The 19,108-nt window shown below is 51.2% G+C and overlaps 1 pseudogene; it reads right to left on the minus strand.

The window, feature by feature from the left end:
* Nucleotides 1-10,032: 10,032 nt before the first annotated feature.
* Nucleotides 10,033-18,654, minus strand: LOC141264630 (uncharacterized; annotated as a pseudogene).
* Between the last annotated feature and the right edge of the window lie 454 nt (nt 18,655-19,108).

The following is a 19,108-nucleotide window of genomic DNA, read 5'->3' on the forward strand; positions in this document are numbered from 1 at the left end:
AGTATAATGCAGCCACCCCATAGAGTATAATGCATCCCCCTCATTGAGTATAATTCAGCCACCCCAAAGAGTATAATGAAGCCTCCATCACAGAGTATAATGCAGCTATGCCATAGAATATAATACAGACACCCAATATAGTATAATGCAGCCTCACTCATAGAGTATAATGCAGCCACCCCATAGAGTATTATGCAGCCACCCCATAGAGTATAATGCAGCCACCCCATAGAGTATAATGCAGTCCTCATAGAGTATAATGCAGCCACCCCATAGAGTATAATGCAGTCCTCATAGAGTATAATGCAGCCACCCCATAGAGTATAATGAAACCCCCCATAAAGTATAATGCAGCCCCCCTCATAGAGTATATTGCAGCCCCCCAATAGACTATAATGCAGCCCTCAAAGAGTATAATGCAGCCACCCCATATAGCAGGGGTCTTAAACACGCTGCCCGAGGGCCGCATGCGGCCCCTGAGGCTGTTTCATGCAGCCCGCAGGCACTGGAGCCAGTGCTGATTGGGGGCTGCCGAAGTCATTGATTCTGTTCAGTTGAATGTGCGTCCTTGGACGCACATTCATTTGAAATGTATCGAGATGCAGACACCTGCTCTCTGCGCCGCAATACCAATACAAGCCACCGGTCAATTAGAGGCCTGAAGCTGAAGTCGGCAAAGGCAGCGTTTGCACCGCCCAGGCTGCGGAGGAGAAGAGGACAGAATGCCATTCGATGAGGGAGAGGAGGTCAGGAGTGAAGGATTTTTTTAATGTGTATGTGAAGCGTGGCAGAATTGGGGAAATTACTATATAAAGGAGAAGAGGTTGGGGCACGTTACTACAAGATGGGGACCGAACCAGGATGCGGCCCGGACCAGGATGGGGCAAGTTACTACAAGATGGGGACCGGAAAAGGATGGGGCACGTTACTACCAGATGGGTACCGGACCAGGATGGGGTACGTTACTACAAGATGGGGACCGGACCAGGATGGAGCACATTACTACAAGATGGGGACCGGACCAGGATGCGGCACGTTACTACAAAATGGGGACCGGACCAGGATGGGGCACGTTACTATAAGATGGGGACTGGACCAGGATGGGGCACATTACTACAAGATGGGGACCGGACAAGGATGAGGCACGATACTACCAGATGGGGACCAGACCAGGATGGGGTACGTTACTACAAGATGGGGATCGGAAAAGGATGGGGCACATTACTACCATATAGGGACCGGACAAGGATGGGGTACGTTACTACAAGATGGGGACTGGACCAGGATGGGGCACATTACTACAAGATGGGGACCGACCAGTATGGGGCACGTTACTACAAGATGGGGACCGGACCAGGATGGGGCACGTTACTACCAGATGGGGACCGGACCAGGATGGGGCACGTTACTACAAGATGGGGACTGGACCAGGATGGGGCACGTTACTACCAGATGGGGACCGGACCAGGATGGGGCACGTTACTACAAGATGGGGACCGGACCAGGATTGGGCACGTTACTACAAGATGGGGACCGGACCAGGATGGGGCACGTTACTACCAGATGGGGACCGGACCAGGATGAGGCACATTACTACAAGATGGGGACTGGACCAGGATGGGGCATGCTACTACAAGATGTGGACCAGACCAGGATGGAGCACGTTACTACCAGATGGGGACCGGACCAGGATGGGGCACGTTACTACAAGATGGGGACCGGACCAGTATGGGGCACGTTACTAAAAGATGGGGACCGAACCAGGATGGAGCACGTTCGTTGCTGCAAGATGGGGACTGGACCAGGATGGGACACGTTACTTCAAGACGGGAGTGGACCAGGATGGGGCACGTTACTACAAGATGGGGACCGGACTATGATGGGGCACGTTACTACAAGATGGGGACTGGACCAGGATGGGGCACGTTACTACAAGATGGGGACCAGACCAGGACGGGGCACATTACTACCAGATGGGGACCAGGATGTGACACGTTATTACAAGATGGGGGCCAGGATGGGCACGTTACTACAAGATGTGGACCAGGATGGGCACATTACTACAAGATGTGAATCAGGATGGGCACATTACTACAATATGTGGACCAGGATGGCACATTACTACAAGAAGGGGACATTATTACAAGATGAGGACCAGGATGGGGACGTTACTACTAAATGGAGAAACTTCTACATGATGGGGACATTGCTATAAGATGTTGGTAAGAATTACTATATGGTGCTAATTGTAAGAAAAAAATCACTGTATGTGGCCAATTAAGGGATACAAAAAGGAAATAAAAATGTAAAAAAAAGTTCAAAAAGTATGAAAATTTGTTTTGAACACTAAAAATGCTGTTTTATGTATAAACTAAAGTAAACAAAAATAGTGCATGTTTGTTATCACTGCACCCGTAATGACCCAGCCTATAAAACTGTATCATAGCCCATACAATGAATGCCATTTAAAAGAAGAAAATAAAAAAAGCCATAAATGTTCAAAAAACAATCAAAAGGTCTATATAAAAAAACAATATGGTATCACTAAAAATTGTATTTCATCCTGTAAATAATGTGGCCCTTCAAATTCATATTTTTCCTATGTGCGGCCCATATACTCAGCCAAGTTTGAGACCCCTGCCATAGAGTATAATTAAGCCCCACTTATAGAGTATAATGCAGCCACCCCATAAAGTATAATGAAGCCCCCATAGAGTATAATGCAGCCCTCCTCATAGAGTATAATGCAGCCCTCATAGAGTATAATGCAGCCACCCCATAGAGTATAATTCAGCCACCCCATAGAGTATAATGCAGCCCTCATAAAGTATATTGCAGCCACCCCATAGAGTATAATGCAGCCACCCCATAAAGTATAATGCAGCCATCCCACAGAGTATAATGCAGCCACTCCATAGAGTATAATAAAGCCCCCCTCATAGAGTATAATGCAGCCACCCCATAGAGTATAATGAAGCTCCCCTTAGAATATAATGCAGCCCCCTCATAGAGTATAATGCAGACCCCCAAAGAGTATAATGCAGCCCTCATAGAGTATAATGCAACCACCCCATAGTGTACAATGCAGCCACCCCATAGAGTATAATGCAGGCATCCCATAGAGTATAATGCAGCCACCCAAAGAGTATAATGCAACCCCCATAGAGTATAATACAGCCACCCCATAAAGTATAAAGTGGCCCCCGGTAGAGTATAATGTAGCCCCATAGAATATAATGCATCCCCCATAGTGTATAATGCAGCCCCATACAGTATAAAGCAGCCCCAATAGAATATAATGCAGCCCCCTGGTTGAGTATAATGCAGCCCCATACAGTATAATGCAGCCCCCCATAGAATATAATGCAGCCACCTGGTAGAGTATAATGCAGCCCCCATAGAGTATAATGCAGCCCCATACAGTATAACGCAGGCCCCATAGAGTATAATGCAGCCCCCCCATTGTACAATGCAGCTCCCCCATAGAGTATGATTCAGCCCCCGATAGAGTATAATGCAACCCCCATACAGTATAACGCAACCCCCCATAGAGTATAATTCAGCCCCATAGAGTATAATGCAACCCCCCATAGAGTATAATGCAGCCCCATAGTCCTGCAGTATCACTGTTACATGCACGCCTCCTAAGTTCAGATAGGGGCGAGACCGGTTACATTAATTTGTTGGAATCCTGGGGGAACCGTTACTCAGGGCGACCATAGGCTGCAGCTTCTCTCAGGCACACGATAGATTCAGTTGCTGACCAGACACATCTGACAAGAGTCTTCATAAGCGGTAGAACAGTAACATTTAATGGGGCATGGCCAGTGCAATGCAAATGTCTCTTTGAGCAACAGGCTTCAGTAATAACAGTACAGTCTCCTTTGCAGCACAGCAGTACACAGTCTATTATCCAGTAGCACAGTACAGCACAGTTTTAATGCATACACAATCACAGGCTTTTCCTTCACAAGGACTCAATAGTACACAGCATTATTTATCCTGCATGGAGATGGAGGATGGAAGGGTGTGATGAGGGAGATGATCTCTATGACAGGCTTACTCCCAGTCCTTCTCTTCCTGGGTGATAATACTCCACGCTGTTAGCTCAGGGAGTTTAACTGACCTTAGATTAGCTTCCCTCCTGGCATGAATTCTGCTCCCTTGCCTTCTGTGAGATACAGATCATAAGCCACCTTTCTCTTCAGCTCTGGCCAGACCATAAACAACTTCCCCACAATCCCCCTGGGGCTCTGCTAAAACACTCCCCTTCTACTGTGTTAATCCCTCTAGTTGCTGGATGCTTCTGGAGCACAACACTTCCTGTTTCCTGTGCTTGTGTTACTTCTAATAGTTGCTGAATGCTTTTAAAGCAACAGCACTACTTCTGAATATCACACTCTTCCCTCCTTTTTGAATGTCGTTGTTACGGGTCCAGGTGGTGGAACCTCTGTGCCGAGGTGCAAGGAGGGACCCAGATGGGCGTGACTAAGTATCCACCCGAACCGACCCTGGTCGTACGACAGCTAACGACACCGTGACTAGGGAGGATCCGAGCTGAGGGACCAGGTGCTACTCTGGGGACGACCTTGTAAGAGAGCAGATGGTTCCCACGGGTCAGATGGCTGGGACTGACCGGTATGGCGGATGGACACAGCAAGCAGGCGGAAGTCTCTGGTAGCAGACAGGTGGTCACAGTTCAAGAAAGCAGGACAAGTAGAAGTCTTTAGGTTTACCAGGAAGGTGGTCACAGCAAGTGACTGAAGGGTCTCCAGGCAGGCTGGCAGGAAACAGGCAGGTGCTCCCAGGTGAGCGGGCAGACAGACGAGGCGGGTAACTGGCAGGTAACAGGTGGGCGCTCCCAGGTGAGCCGGCAGACAGATGAGGCAGGTAACTGGCGGGTGCTCCCAGGTGAGCGGGCTGACGGACACAGCAGGAACAGGCGGATAACAGGTGAACGCTCCAGGTGAGCAGGCTGGCAGGCTCGGCAGATAACAGGCTGGCAGGCAGGACGAGAAGTCAGGCTAGCAGCGGAACCTGAGGGCTGAAGCACAGATCAGACACAGTGCAAACAACTTTGCTCGGGCACCTCCATTTTGGAGGAGGTGCCTAAAATGTGGCTAGTACTCTGGCCATTGGCCGGGGAGTCTTTAGGAAGACGCGCACTGTCCCTTTAAGAGAGGCGGGAGTGCGCACGCGTGCACCCTAAGCACTCTGCTGGAGGAAGAACGCGCGCCGGCCACAGGAGGCAACGGAGCGCAGGGAGAAGCCGCGCCAGGAGCCGGGGGGCGAGAGAGACGGTGTCCCTGTCTGACATGGGGCAGGGACGCTGCTGCGCCAACAGAGACAGGAGCGCTGGAAGGGCCCACGTGAGGAGCACGGAGGTGAGTGGGACGGCGTCCCTGCCTAGCAGAGGGCAGGGACACCGATGCTACAGTCGTCCTCGACATTCATCTTAATTGGTCAATCTGACAAATTCTGAGACAATGGTGAGAGTTGGATAACTTAATATACAAATTGGCATTGTGAAATTGTTATAACGTTCATAAACATTGATAACCTATTCTTACGAACTTTTTCTTGTAGGATGCCAGTAAGAAATAAACAATTTACACAATTAAAACAATCAGCATCTCTTCACCTGGAGCTTTTCGTACGTCTTCAATCAGCTCTCTCTCTATGCTTTAACAGTTCTTTGTTTCTACAAAGTCTTTTAAGGAAATTCAAAGCATGAAAACAAGTCTTTCCAGCAGGCAACATCTTCCATACTGCCTCTTGGTGGTGAATACCACTCAAGTGGGCTTACCTGGTCCGCAGGCAGAGATACCTGTTTCTAGTCAACAGTCCTTGGCACTTGACTCGATTCACCAAGTTTCTCATACGTCAGCATCACGGGCCTCCTCACTTCTCGAGTCGACATCCTCCTGGTGGGCTGTTCCTCAGAGACCACGGGTTCTTCGGTCACAGAAGTTTCTTCCACCGCACTCATTTCCCGTGCTTCCTCAGATGCTCTTGGAGCTGTCTCTGTAAGCTCCTGTACTTCTCCTGAGTCGCTTGTGTGGTACCCCAGGGGTCCGGTTGCCACAGTGGCATTGCCTCCCTCACAAGAGGTGATGTCATGCCTGGAAACAAGCAGAGGTCCCCTAATCAGGTTTTACTAAGCATGCAACACTTTCCTGGCTCCAGACCAGCAAGGGGAGTTCCTCCCCTTGGCAACTGGGATCTGGAGGCGGGGTTAGTTAGTCTTAGTGTGAGTAGTTGAAGTCAGGACATCGAGGAGAGAGGAGCTGGGGACTGGAGCTGCGCGGCAGCTCACCCCAGAAGAACCAGCACAGAAGAACCGGACACGGGAGTCCGAGGCTGTGGGGCACCGAAGGCCCAGCAGTAGAAACCGGAGGGCAGGAGACTGCAGGTCTCCTGGCCCCATCAGACGCCCAGAGGCTCAGCAGCACCGCAGGGTCCAGCACCGCCACGTGGGAGCGACGCACCAGCAAGGCCCGAGCTGCTTGCCATACGGGTGAGCACAGAAACATTGCACTCAGGGACGAGGGCCACCGCACAGCTACAAGCAGCAGGGCCAAAGAGTTTAGTGGAACCTGGCAAGGAGGATTCTTTACTTGCTTCCAGGCTGCCCGGACTTCCACTTCTAGTCAGTACTCTAGTCCCGGCTTGTCTAATCACCACCAGTAAAGATAAGAGGAAACCGCCATTAAGTTGTGGACTGATTATTGCTGCGCCATCAACCCCTGCACTACAACATCCAGCATAGCCCATAACATCTACACTGCCTTGGAGCTAAGCTCTACCTGTGGAGAGCCACACCATCCCTGCTGCAGTAACATTAGCTCCAGAGGACCTGCTCCGCAGCGGCGGCTCCCTTAGCCGCATACCACAGGTGGCATCACGAATTTTATACAATCACTATAAATCCCCTATCAATAACCCCTTTTTATTGACCGCCCTGTGTCACGGACCGGGTTACCGCCGCTGTGACATCCCTCAGCATCTACCGGCCCGGCACCGGGTACCACACGGCCCAGGGGGAGCGCCACTTGTTTCCGCACGGTCTGGTAATTCCGCTCCTCCTGAGTGTCGGTCGGTCTCTTCAGGGGCCGATGTTCGATCGTCAGATCTGAATTGGACTTCATCTGTACTCCTTGGTACGAACTCTGGAGCCTGAGAACTTAGTTCACTCTCCTAAGAATGGTACATTCTTCTTCTTGCCGGTCCAAGAAATACAGCGGTGTGTTCTTCTCCATCGAAACTTTCAAGGTCACTATGCACCTCCGGAGCTTTAGTCTTGTAACATCCCTGGCGGGGTGCTGGCATAGCTTACCACCTCCCACCATGCAAGACCACCATCTTACCTATCAGTCCAGGCTGCACACTTTGCTCCAGTACCTACTGTGTGCATGTCTCTTGTCTGATTGCTTAGAGCGGCGGCGTGGTTACTGCCTGTTTCTTATAGTTACTGTGTGCACAGTCCTAATGCGTTCTCAGCCTATTGCTGTGAGTCACTGGATACTTAAACCCCCTCCACCCAGTAGGAGGCGCCTGAGAAACACTTTCTTTCAGTGTGTTCTGTGCAGCTGAGTTGCCAGGTACTGTCCTGTATCTTGTCTGTTTCCGCCACCCTGGGGGCTGTATACCCAGGCCTGTTGCCTGTATCTGTGACTTCTAGTCTGTTCCGCCACCCTGGGGGCTGTATACCCAGGCCTGTTACCTGTATCTGTGACTTCTAGTCTGTTTCCGCCACCCTGGCTTCCCAGGCTCGTTCCTGTATCTTGTTCCTGTCTGAACAGTGTCCTAGCCCGTTACTTGTTTGTCTCTATGTCCGTATCTTCCCTTTTCCTGCAGTTCATTTTGACACATAATTTCTTCGTGTTCAAGGACCGACCCTACCTACAGCTCCAGGGGACAGCGATGGGGGCGTCTTCTGTGCCTTCATACGCTAACCTCTTCCTGGGGCTGTGGGAAAGGGACATGGTCCTTGAAATATAGTCAGTCCCATATTGATTTCTTGGATATATCTATCTCCAGAACGGAAGATGGAAGAATTGGTACAGACATCTTCCGTAAAGAGACCTCTACAAACTCCTTATTACATTTTTCTTCATCGCACCCCCCAAAACTTAAAAGCTCTATTCACATCGGTCAATACCTTAGAGCTCGTCGTATATGCTCGAGCGATGATAGCTCTAATCATCAAGCACAAGACCTCTCTAAAAGATTTTTGAACAGAGGTTATAAAATCTGTGACATTAACAAAGCATACATTAGAGCAAAAAACTCAGATAGACAAAATCTTCTTGCTAGGAGTCCAAAACAAAAGGAAAGGGAGTCCCTAGGAAACGCGTACCCCAGATTCATAACTACGTTTAACAATAACTGGATAGACATAAAAAATATTTTGGCTAAACATTGGCCAGTATTACTGACCGATAAAGACTTAAAAAGTGAGCTCCCTACCCGTCCCGCCATGACATGGTGGAAGTCAAACACATTGAGTGATTTACTAACTAATAGTCACTACATACCACCCAAAAACTCACTTCTAACTAGAAGCAAAGGTCCCCCCTGGGGAAGTTCATCATGTGGCAAATGTTCAGTGTGCAGATTCTTCCCAAAAGTGTCACATTTCTATAATTCTAATGGAGAGAAGTCCTTTCGCATTGTTCACCATATTACGTGTAATACTGAAGCAGTCGTTTATCATATTACCTGCCCATGTGGATTAATCTACATAGGCATGACCACCAGAGCTCTGAAAGTACGGATCCAAGAACATAATAGAGACATTAATAATGCCTCTGTATGTACTGATCCCTTAAAACAATACCTAAGCACTTTTTAGAAAACATAAAGGCAACCCACAAGGCCTAACTGTCCGGGGTATTGACCATATACATGACAGCGGGTATCTGTGAGTCATGGGGTTCAATATAACTCACCCATAGCTAACTGACCCCCCTTTCAATTAAACACGCCACACATTATATGTTGGATTAAATTGGCCACAGCAGCCGTTTATTAACATATAAATACAAACATTATAAACTATATCCTAAAGGGGTGGTCCTCGAAGCCCCAAACTATTTTAAACCAAGAAACCAATTGTGTCCTTATGTCTCAGGCCAGATTGCGTATTACCTCTAGCCACTAAGCACCAGCTCAGAGGCACCAGTTCAAACAGGCTGGCCAATGAAACATGCCCAAATCAAGGGTCCTCTGATCCATTCCCCATGGGATCAACCACCCGAGACCACTGAATACCATGTAGGGGGGTCCAGAACTTCCCGAGGTCCCCCCCCCACTGATCCACCATTAACCATGAACACCAACTTCGAGGATCTCCCCATGCCATGAGCACAAATATTCTGACGCCTCAAATATTTGTGTCCCTCCACACTCTTAAACATTTTTCTATGCCTTCTTGAATTGCCAGGCACCACATATCCGTACCAACCGCGTTCAAGTGTACCCCATCCCTCCTCCAGAACTCCCCTTCTCCCGACTCTAATTCCAAATGACGTATGGCCAAGGCCCCATTTCTCACCATGAAACGCGTCACCGCCCTATTTATTTTTACCCGGGCCCTATTGATTCCATCATTTGATCGGGCCCCTCGTCAGATTTTCCGTGGAACAATGTCTGACCAGATAACTAAAACCTTCGGACACATTGCCCACAATCTTAGTATATCAAATTTGATATCTTTGATAAGTTCCCTACACGACCTCTTACACAGGTCATTACCACCTAAATGTAACACCAGCAAATCAGGGACCCGATCAAGCCTTACAAAGTGATGGAATTCCGCCAGGAGTTGACGCCAAACCATTCCCTGCTTTCCAATCCACCGAAGAATAGCTTCATCCACCGAAAATCCCAACTGACTGACCGCAGTGCAGCCCAGGAAACAAAAGAATGGCCCATGATCCATACGAGTCGGGGACCCACATCTGTAAAGTTAAACAAAATATGACTCTGAGAGACAGTAACATCAAACCAGAACTTAAAACATGCTCTTCATTATACCCAAGCCGGGCGTATGTAAGACCTAAACCGTATGGATTCCCAACGCCCAATTTTCTTAACCAACTCGTCACCCAACCCCCTCCTGGCTGCCTCAGTGGCTGCACCAATCCTGAAAGAGTGACCGCTAAAATCTTTTGGCGAAATGCCCCCAGCTTTCAGACACTTCTGCAGCACGGCTATCAACTGAAAGCGAGACATAAAGGAATCGTCCTCATGAACCAATAATGGTGATTTGAACCCCACTACACCTGGCCCAAATTCACTCAAACAACGAACAGGACATATGTGAGACCCAGCGACTGCGAACAATACCACTTTACACCCTTTCCTGAATTGATCGGTCTTTGAAAACGAATGAAAACCTCTACCCTATCCGAATATAAGTCCACGTCATCCTTCAAAAGACCCCCACTGACAAATCTTGATGGGCTAACCAACTCCACTAAACGTAACGCCCCAAAAAAGGCCAAAGAAAAAGCTAGCCGAAATAGTTTGACTTCCCATGGAGACTTACAAACTGACCCAAGAAGTTGTCCTAGTGTTAACAATAATCCATATGATATGGGCCGCCTGCAGTCTCTCACCTTCCAGCCTTTTTGCCAACCTTTCAATGCCTGGCGGACCAAAGTTGCTTTTGTTACGTCCAGAAGACCCCTTATTTTAAAACAAAAAGCCAAGCCAGCCATAAAATTATTAATTTTTGGCACCGACCAACCTTCCTCCCAGCAATGACCAACCAATAACAATAAAAGGCTATCACTCTCTAAAGGATCTCGCATAGTAGTTTTCCATTCCTCCCACAGCTGCCAAGCAACCTCATATGATGACCAGGTCCTTGTAGATAATGATTGACCGATCAATTTCTTTACAGCTCGAAGGGAAGATTCCATAGTTCTGGAGGGCATACCAAACCTGTGGACGATGCCTGAGGAGCCGGCAACCGGAACTGATCCCACTGCGAATGAGAAACAGCATTAACGGTTGAGATTAAAGGATCCAACCTGAACTCCGCCACTATCCACATGTTCCAAGATAAGCTAATCAGCACCAGCCGTTGCAACACTTTCACTACCAGTGGCGATGCAGCCGACAGAGAATTGATAGCTAACACTACCCCTTGGTTCTTGCAAGAAAAACAAATCTTTTTATTCTGAAAGTACTCACCCCATAGCGCCAGAGAGACCACGATGGGGAAAAGATTGATCAATGTATGATTATCCAACAAATTCCGATCACGCCATGACGCTGGCCATTTTTCCTCAAACCAACTACCACGAAAAAGGATAGCAAAACCTTGTTTCTTTGACACATCTATGCACAATCCCAATTCACTGGCATTCACGACTGGGGCAATCCAGACCGACTTGCCGTTATAAGGCTCCAAAAATTGGGCCCAAATTCCCAAATCATCCCGTAACGCCTTGCGCAACCTAATGAAGTGATGAGGTGATTTAGCTCCAGCCGTTGCTAATGATAAACGCCGACAGAATGCCCTGCCCATTGGCATAATACGACACGCGAAATTCAATTTTCCGAGAAGAGACTGTAATTCACGCAAAGTAATTTTATGCAGTTTTTTTAACTCTGTATACCAGTTCCAACAGATCAACAACCTTTTCAGCGGGAAGCCTAAACTCCATTTTAACTGTGTCGATTAAAATACTGAGAAAACTCAAAGACGTCACCGGACCTACAATCTTCTCGACAGCCAATGGCACTCCAAACTTCTTAGCCACACTCTCCATAGTGTGCAACAACACCGAACAATCGGGAGAATTAGCAGGACCCACATATAAGAAATCATCCAGATAATGAATGCAGGAATTCAAACAGGAAACATCCTTAACGACCCATTCAAGGAATGTACTGAATGTTTCAAAGTACGCACAGGACAGCGAGCAACCCATCGGGAGACACGGGTCTACAAAAAAGCTACCATTCCAATAGCAACCCAATAAATGCATGCTCTCCGGGTGTACTGGTAACAGCCTAAAAGCCGCCTCTATGTCAGTTTTTGCCAATAATGCCCCCTTTCCAAAAAACCGAAACCAACCAACTGCCATGTCAAAGTGAGTATAACTCACTGAACACAAATCAGGGTCAATACCATCATTCACCGACGTGCCCTTTGGAAAGGAGAGATGATGAATTAGCCTATATTTACCCAAGTCCTTTTTTGGGACAATGCCTAATGGAGACACACGTAAGTTTTTTAAGGGCCTGTAGGCAAAAGGCCCAGCCATTCTCCCTAAAGACACTTCCTTTCCTAATTTGTCCGCAACCACCTCCGGAAACTGTAACGCGGATTTTAAATTTTTTGCATGAAATTGATTCTTGCTATCAATGAACAGTATCCTAAAACCAACATCAAAACCCTCTTCTAATAGCGAGGCCGCTGCCCTGTCTGGATATCTACTTAGAAATAGCTGCATCTCTGCCAGACGCACCGGCGTCACCCCTTTTTCCATTGCCTTCACTGCTTCTGAATTTACCCCCTCTGAAACATCTGGATGCGCTATGGCTGCCACCGCATGAGGAGCAGTCGTGTTTAAATTTACACTTATTTCCGAACTTACAGGATCCTTCATTGAAAAGGAAACATAATCCTCTTTGAACAGCTGACGAGTGTCCCGCCTGTCCGAGACCGCCACCGCTCCCGAGAAAGGGCTGATTAGTATGACCACTCCTGCTAGGTGCTGTTACCTTCAGCCATAGGGCAATATCCTTATGGTCCCAACGGATACTAGGACGCACCGCTTTCCTCTGACGAAATTGTTCGTCATAGCGTAACCAGCCCTGTCCCCCATACACCCTACAAGCTTCCCTGATTGCATCTAAGTAACAGAAAAGCCCCGAACAATTTTCAGGAGCTTTCTCACCTATCACATTGACTAATATCGCAAACGCCTGTGACGCGCCCCCTGGGCCATATTCTTTAGGGGGAATATCCGGAGCCGGATCAGATGGGGGTTGTAGTCTTCCGAGTGGCTGTGACCCGGTCCGTGCCCAGGGTGTCAAACTCAGTTGTATGTGGCAGTCCTACAGATGTTAATGAGTTCTTAATGTCGACTACGCCACCCGTTGTATTGCGGTCACTATGGCCGCCGCTGCAGCAGGGTCCGCTGAGGCTGATGGTGTAGGTGCAGCTTTGGTGATATAACCCCCAACGGGTGGGGTATAGCCTCAGGGGGTCAGGTGCAGAGGATGGGGGTTGTGGTGGTGCAGCATAGATGGTAATGAAGACAGAGTCGGGTTATGCAGTTAAGGGTATTTACTCACTGCTGATGTTCCGGTCACTCCAGCTTCAAGTGACCTCCCGAGCCGTGCTGCATCCACCAGGTCCTGGATCCAGCCAACCCCCAAGCGAGTCCGGAGCGTGACCCTGAGCTCTCCTTCTGTCCTTTCACTGGCCGTCCCCACTATTGATCCACCCAGGTCCAGCTCCCTCGGGCCTTCTGTTGGGAGACCCTTGGCCTTGGGTTCCCTGACCCTCCACGTGGTATGCCTTCGTGGTGGATGTGGTGGGTGGCCGTGGCAGACGCTGCCCACGGCCTCCGGTCTCTGGCTGGGGTGTGTTTTTGCCCCCACCAGCTTGGGTTCCGGTACCCTGATGCCAACTCTTCACCCGCTGATGGACTTTGGGTTCTCAGAGTTCCTTTTCTGTTTCCCCCTCTGGGTCTTTCTTTCTTCTCCTCTCTCACTCTGGCTCAGGCTTCTCTGCTCTTCTTCCTCCTCTGACTTCTCTCTGCAAAGGCTGACAGACTGACCTGCCTGCAAAGACTGACCCTGTTCTCTGATGGTGCCCACCTTATATACACCCTCTATGTGTGAGCTCAGGTGACCAGCACCCAATGATCTCCTATCTTTACCCAGGCTGCTCCCCCTATCTGCCCCTACACTACTTGGGATGTACCACCCCCCTCCCACTCCAGCCAGGAACAGACTCGGTCGTACCTGCACATTTCTAAGTGGGAGTACCGTCGGCCTGTTCCTCGGAAATGGGATGTATGTAGTGCATGCAGCCTACCGAGCTCAGTTCCACACTCCATCCTTACCCGGGAGTGGAATATCACACCTCTGGGTTGAGGTGCAATACCCCTGTAGCAGCCGAATCCTCAGGGTGCTACATTCCCCCCTGGTAAATCACAGCACGTCCTCGGGCTGTAAGACATAACACCAAAACATACAATTTTTTGCATAAACATATAAAACATATAAAACATTATATATATATATATCAATATAAAACATTCTCGTCGCCTCTGGCTCCTCCTCCGGTCACTGTGCAACGTGTGACCGGGTAAAGTGCGACAGTCTCTCTAGAAAACTGGTTTTCCTATAAAACCGGTAGGGGGCGCTTTAGGACGCGCAACTATTTACAAGGGATATGGCCGCTCTCAGTCCTCGGCCAGGTATTAGAACAGTTCACACATGCTGGTCCCAACGGGGACTATATTAGCAACAGCAACAGTTTCAGTTTCAGTTTCAGTTCACGGTTTCAGTTTACGGTTTCAGTTTACTGTGCCCCGACGGGCAACTATATACAGCTTCTGCTTCGCTGTCCTTAGCGACGGCGTCCTCCTGCTCTTGCTTTTTGGTTACCTTTGGCTCTAGTTTCAGACCCGTCTGGGTCCTCTTGTTCCTCCTCCTCACACCGCAGCTCTTCCTCCGTCAGGCGATGCACATGGAGGGCGTAGGGACCTTTGGCACACCTGTGCCGGGTGAAGGTGACCTCGTCCCCGATGTAAAGGTCACGACCTCTGTGTCCCTCCGGTAGGTGGGACTCAACGTCTCTCCTGGTTACGAAGACGTCGCCTAGGGTGTGGTGGTCTCGGATGAAGCCCCACCCATGCTGCAGGTTAAACTTTATCACAGTCCCGGTGGTGCGGGGACTATGCGCTGCACGGGGGTCTCTCCTGGCCCGGCTCTTCTGCTCCGCGCTCTTTACTTGAGCTAGCTGTTCCCGGACCCGCCTCTCTCTCCGCTCCCTCTCGAAGTCCTCGAGCTGTTGGCGGCAGCACTCAGCACGCTCCGCTGCAGCTGCCCGAGTCTCTTGAGTGAACCCCATAAGATCTTCTCCGGTGGGGTCCCACTCAAACTGTGCTTCCGCTAGCGGGGGCGAGATCCTCTTTACGGGCTTTGGAGCCGGGATCAGGGGTTCATCCAGGGGTCTCTCTCTCCGGAGTCGGGGATGGTGGAACTCCGGTGGCCATATAAATGGCTGCCCATCCGGGCACGTATGCTGGGCGTACAGGTCCTCTCCCAGATGCGGCACTCTTGGTCTTATGGGCGCGGTGGTGTTAGCGCCCGGGTTGCCCGGGCCTTGCGGCCAGGCCTGGGGTATCTGGAAGGTGAAGGGCACCGTAAGGACGGCGGCGCCCTGGGCTACTTGGCCCTGCGACCAGGCCGGGGGCTCCGCGGAGGTAGGGGGCGCTGTTGGTATTGCGGCGCCCGGGGGTACTAGGCCTTGCGACCAGGCTGGTGGTACTTCCTGCTTGGTCACGCTCGGGGTCGAGGCGTGTGACGTCACAGGGGTCGCGGCTCCCGTTTGAGGCCTAGTATGCGGCGGTGACGTTGCAGCGACGGGCACGGCAGGATAGACTTCGGGCTCTGCGACGGGGAGCTGGGGCAGGTACGCGGTTTCCCGGTCTGGGGTATAGACGTCCCCTTTACCTGCCTCCACTCGTTCGGCTCCCTTCTCGGCGCCGTCTCCGGCCTTCAGTCCTCCCGCGCCATCCTCAGAGGCGGTCTGTCTCCTCGTCTCGGGTGGCGTGCTCCGCTGACAGGTCTCGATCTGCTGGGCCATCTCACGGCTCCACTCCGCCAACGTCTCTCGTTGCACCCGGGCCATCCTCCGTGCGAGGCCCTCCAGCGCAGTCTGTGCACACTCCCGGTCTCGGGGGAGCTGTGCTAGGACCTCCACTAGGCCTAGTGGGGTCGTTGTTTCCAGCAGGCTCCTGACCAACGGGTCGGTGCTGCTCTGCTCTCCTACAGTCGTCTCCAGCAGGCTCCTGGCCAGCGGGCCGGTGCTGCTCTGCTCTCCCTCCTCGGTTTCTAGCAGGCTCCTGGCCAACGGGCCGGTGCTGCTCTGCTTTCTCGCCATCTCCGGGTAAGCTCCTCCGATACTCTTCTCCAGGCTTCTTGCCTCCGGGTGCGCTCGCTCTAGACTGCTCCAGGCGGCACCCATCTTTTTTCTCTCCTTTCGTCTCCTCCCACCTCGAGGGCGGTCCCGGGGCCACTTGGTGACTGTCAGCTCCAGGGGCTGTTCTTTCACGCTGACAGACACCTCTAGCATCACAGTCTCTGTTGGTGGGGGCGGTTTCCACTTTTGGCGCCATTTTCGGTCCTGGCCCACGATGGGAGGTGGCCTCTCGCCACCCTCTGGCACGCCCATAATGGCGTCCGCTCTTCCAAGGCGGGAAACCTTTGGAAATGGCGGGAATCGTCTCCCAGTGGCGGGAAACTCTGCAGATGGCGGGAAAACGCGGTTAATGGCGGACAACCGGCAGGAATCGACTGGTGATGGGGTCCGATGGCGGGGACCCTCCGGAACCGGCAGGAGACTTCTTTTTGAGGTAAACTTGCACTTTTCTTCAGGCACGCAGTACCCGAGTGTTGCGGGCACGTAATCCTGCCGACTACGCCAAAGTTGACGCGCCCCCTGGGCCATATTCTTTAGGGGGAATATCCGGAGCCGGATCAGATGGGGGTTGTAGTCTTCCGAGTGGCTGTGACCCGGTCCGTGCCCAGGGTGTCAAACTCAGTTGTATGTGACAGTCCTACAGATGTTAATGAGTTCTTAATGTCGACTACGCCACCCGTTGTATTGCGGTCACTATGGCCGCCGCTGCAGCAGGGTCCGCTGAGGCTGATGGTGTAGGTGCAGCTTTGGTGATATAACCCCCAACGGGTGGGGTATAGCCTCAGGGGGTCAGGTGCAGAGGATGGGGGTTGTGGTGGTGCAGCATAGATGGTAATGAAGACAGAGTCGGGTTATGCAGTTAAGGGTATTTACTCACTGCTGATGTTCCGGTCACTCCAGCTTCAAGTGACCTCCCGAGCCGTGCTGCATCCACCAGGTCCTGGATCCAGCCAACCCCCAAGCGAGTCCGGAGCGTGACCCTGAGCTCTCCTTCTGTCCTTTCACTGGCCGTCGCCACTATTGATCCACCCAGGTCCAGCTCCCTCGGGCCTTCTGTTGGGAGACCCTTGGCCTTGGGTTCCCTGACCCTCCACGTGGTATGCCTTCGTGGTGGATGTGGTGGGTGGCCGTGGCAGACGCTGCCCACGGCCTCCGGTCTCTGGCTGGGGTGTGTTTTTGCCCCCACCAGCTTGGGTTCCGGTACCCTGATGCCAACTCTTCACCCGCTGATGGACTTTGGGTTCTCAGAGTTCCTTTTCTGTTTCCCCCTCTGGGTCTTTCTTTCTTCTCCTCTCTCACTCTGGCTCAGGCTTCTCTGCTCTTCTTCCTCCTCTGACTTCTCTCTGCAAAGGCTGACAGACTGACCTGCCTGCAAAGACTGACCCTGTTCTCTGATGGTGCCCACCTTATATACACCCTCTATGTGTGAGCTCAGGTGACCAGCACCCAATGAGCTCCTATCTTTACCCAGGCTGCTCCCCCTATCTGCCCCTACACTACTTGGGATGTACCACCCCCCTCCCACTCCAGCCAGGAACAGACTCGGTCGTACCTGCACATTTCTAAGTGGGAGTACCGTCGGCCTGTTCCTCGGAAATGGGATGTATGTAGTGCATGCAGCCTACCGAGCTCAGTTCCACACTCCATCCTTACCCGGGAGTGGAATATCACACCTCTGGGTTGAGGTGCAATACCCCTGTAGCAGCCGAATCCTCAGGGTGCTACATTTGCAACCAGTTCGTAAAGGTCCGTGGTATCAGGCGGTACCTTCGTTTTTCTTCATCCTCCTTCTTGGAATCATCCTTTCTAGCCCTATCTAGATTGAAGCGTTCCAATGGAAGTAAAGAGAATATGTCTACATATTCCCCTTTCCATATCTTCTCCCTGACCTCAGGCTTCAGATGAGCCCCCAGAGGCCCCTCAAAGCAAACATAAACTTCCCCTTTTGCCATATCATCTAATCTTACATTATCATCTTTGTCTTTTTCACCCTCACCTCCCCCAATTTGTGTAGGTCCTGAAATGCCCGTGTTAGCTTCGCGTGATGACAAATTAGCTCCCCCTGCGCCCGTTGTATTGGAGACCCTCAAAAGCTCCATGTTGGAGCTACCTAACCCACTCTGTCCCAGCTGAGGCGATTGAAAATTACCCAGCCATGCAGAAGTAGGCGATACTATGCCTTGTGACACATTCATCCCCGTCCCCAGTAAAACAGCTAAAATCCTTAAACCCTGCATGAGTAAACTAATGCTCCTGCCAACCTCCCCAGGGACATCCTGACAATTAAATGCTAAGGATGGTAACGGGAGCCTGAAAGGAAAAGTTTGCGATGACTCACCTGGCTGCCTAGGTGCTGTGAACCCAGCAGCCGCTAATCCTGAATCCTGGAGTCGACATCCATCATCCGATCCTTGTAGGCCCCGGTGTGGCGTGGGATTGAGACCTGAGGGGCCAGCGACTTGCTGCCCCGCCATCGACTCTGATCCTGACCCAACATTTGTCGCTGCATACGGCGACCAATGGCTGCAGCCAGCCTGGCTACAGCCGTGACCAGCTGTCATAACAGATAAGGGGGCAGGGCCAGCACTGTGCTGCCCGTATCTTTGAGTCACCTCTGCGTGACTGTTGTTGCTTGACCTCGCATCTACAGAGCCAGCTGCCCGCTGCATGCCTGCAGCGTTATGATTGACGGCCGCCGCGACCGCATTGTGGGCGGAGCTAGCAGTGTGGGCGAAGCCGGCTGGAACCTGACCGCCCGTTGTTAAATCGTTCTCGCCTGCCGGAAGATGGGCGGAGCGATCGTCACCGCTCCCGCGCTGAGAGGCCCCCGGGTTAGGCCCCGGTCCTCGCGTCGTCCTTGCTGCACTGTGCCGAGCAGGCCCCCGCAGCTGCATGTGGCCTGCCGTACCTGGTCCTGATGACTCGCCG

The sequence above is a fragment of the Phyllobates terribilis genome, unplaced genomic scaffold (assembly GCF_046119375.1).
Source record: "Phyllobates terribilis strain yellow unplaced genomic scaffold, ASM4611937v1 Scaffold_4__5_contigs__length_816908805, whole genome shotgun sequence".
In the NCBI taxonomy this organism is placed as follows: Eukaryota; Metazoa; Chordata; class Amphibia; order Anura; family Dendrobatidae; genus Phyllobates; species Phyllobates terribilis.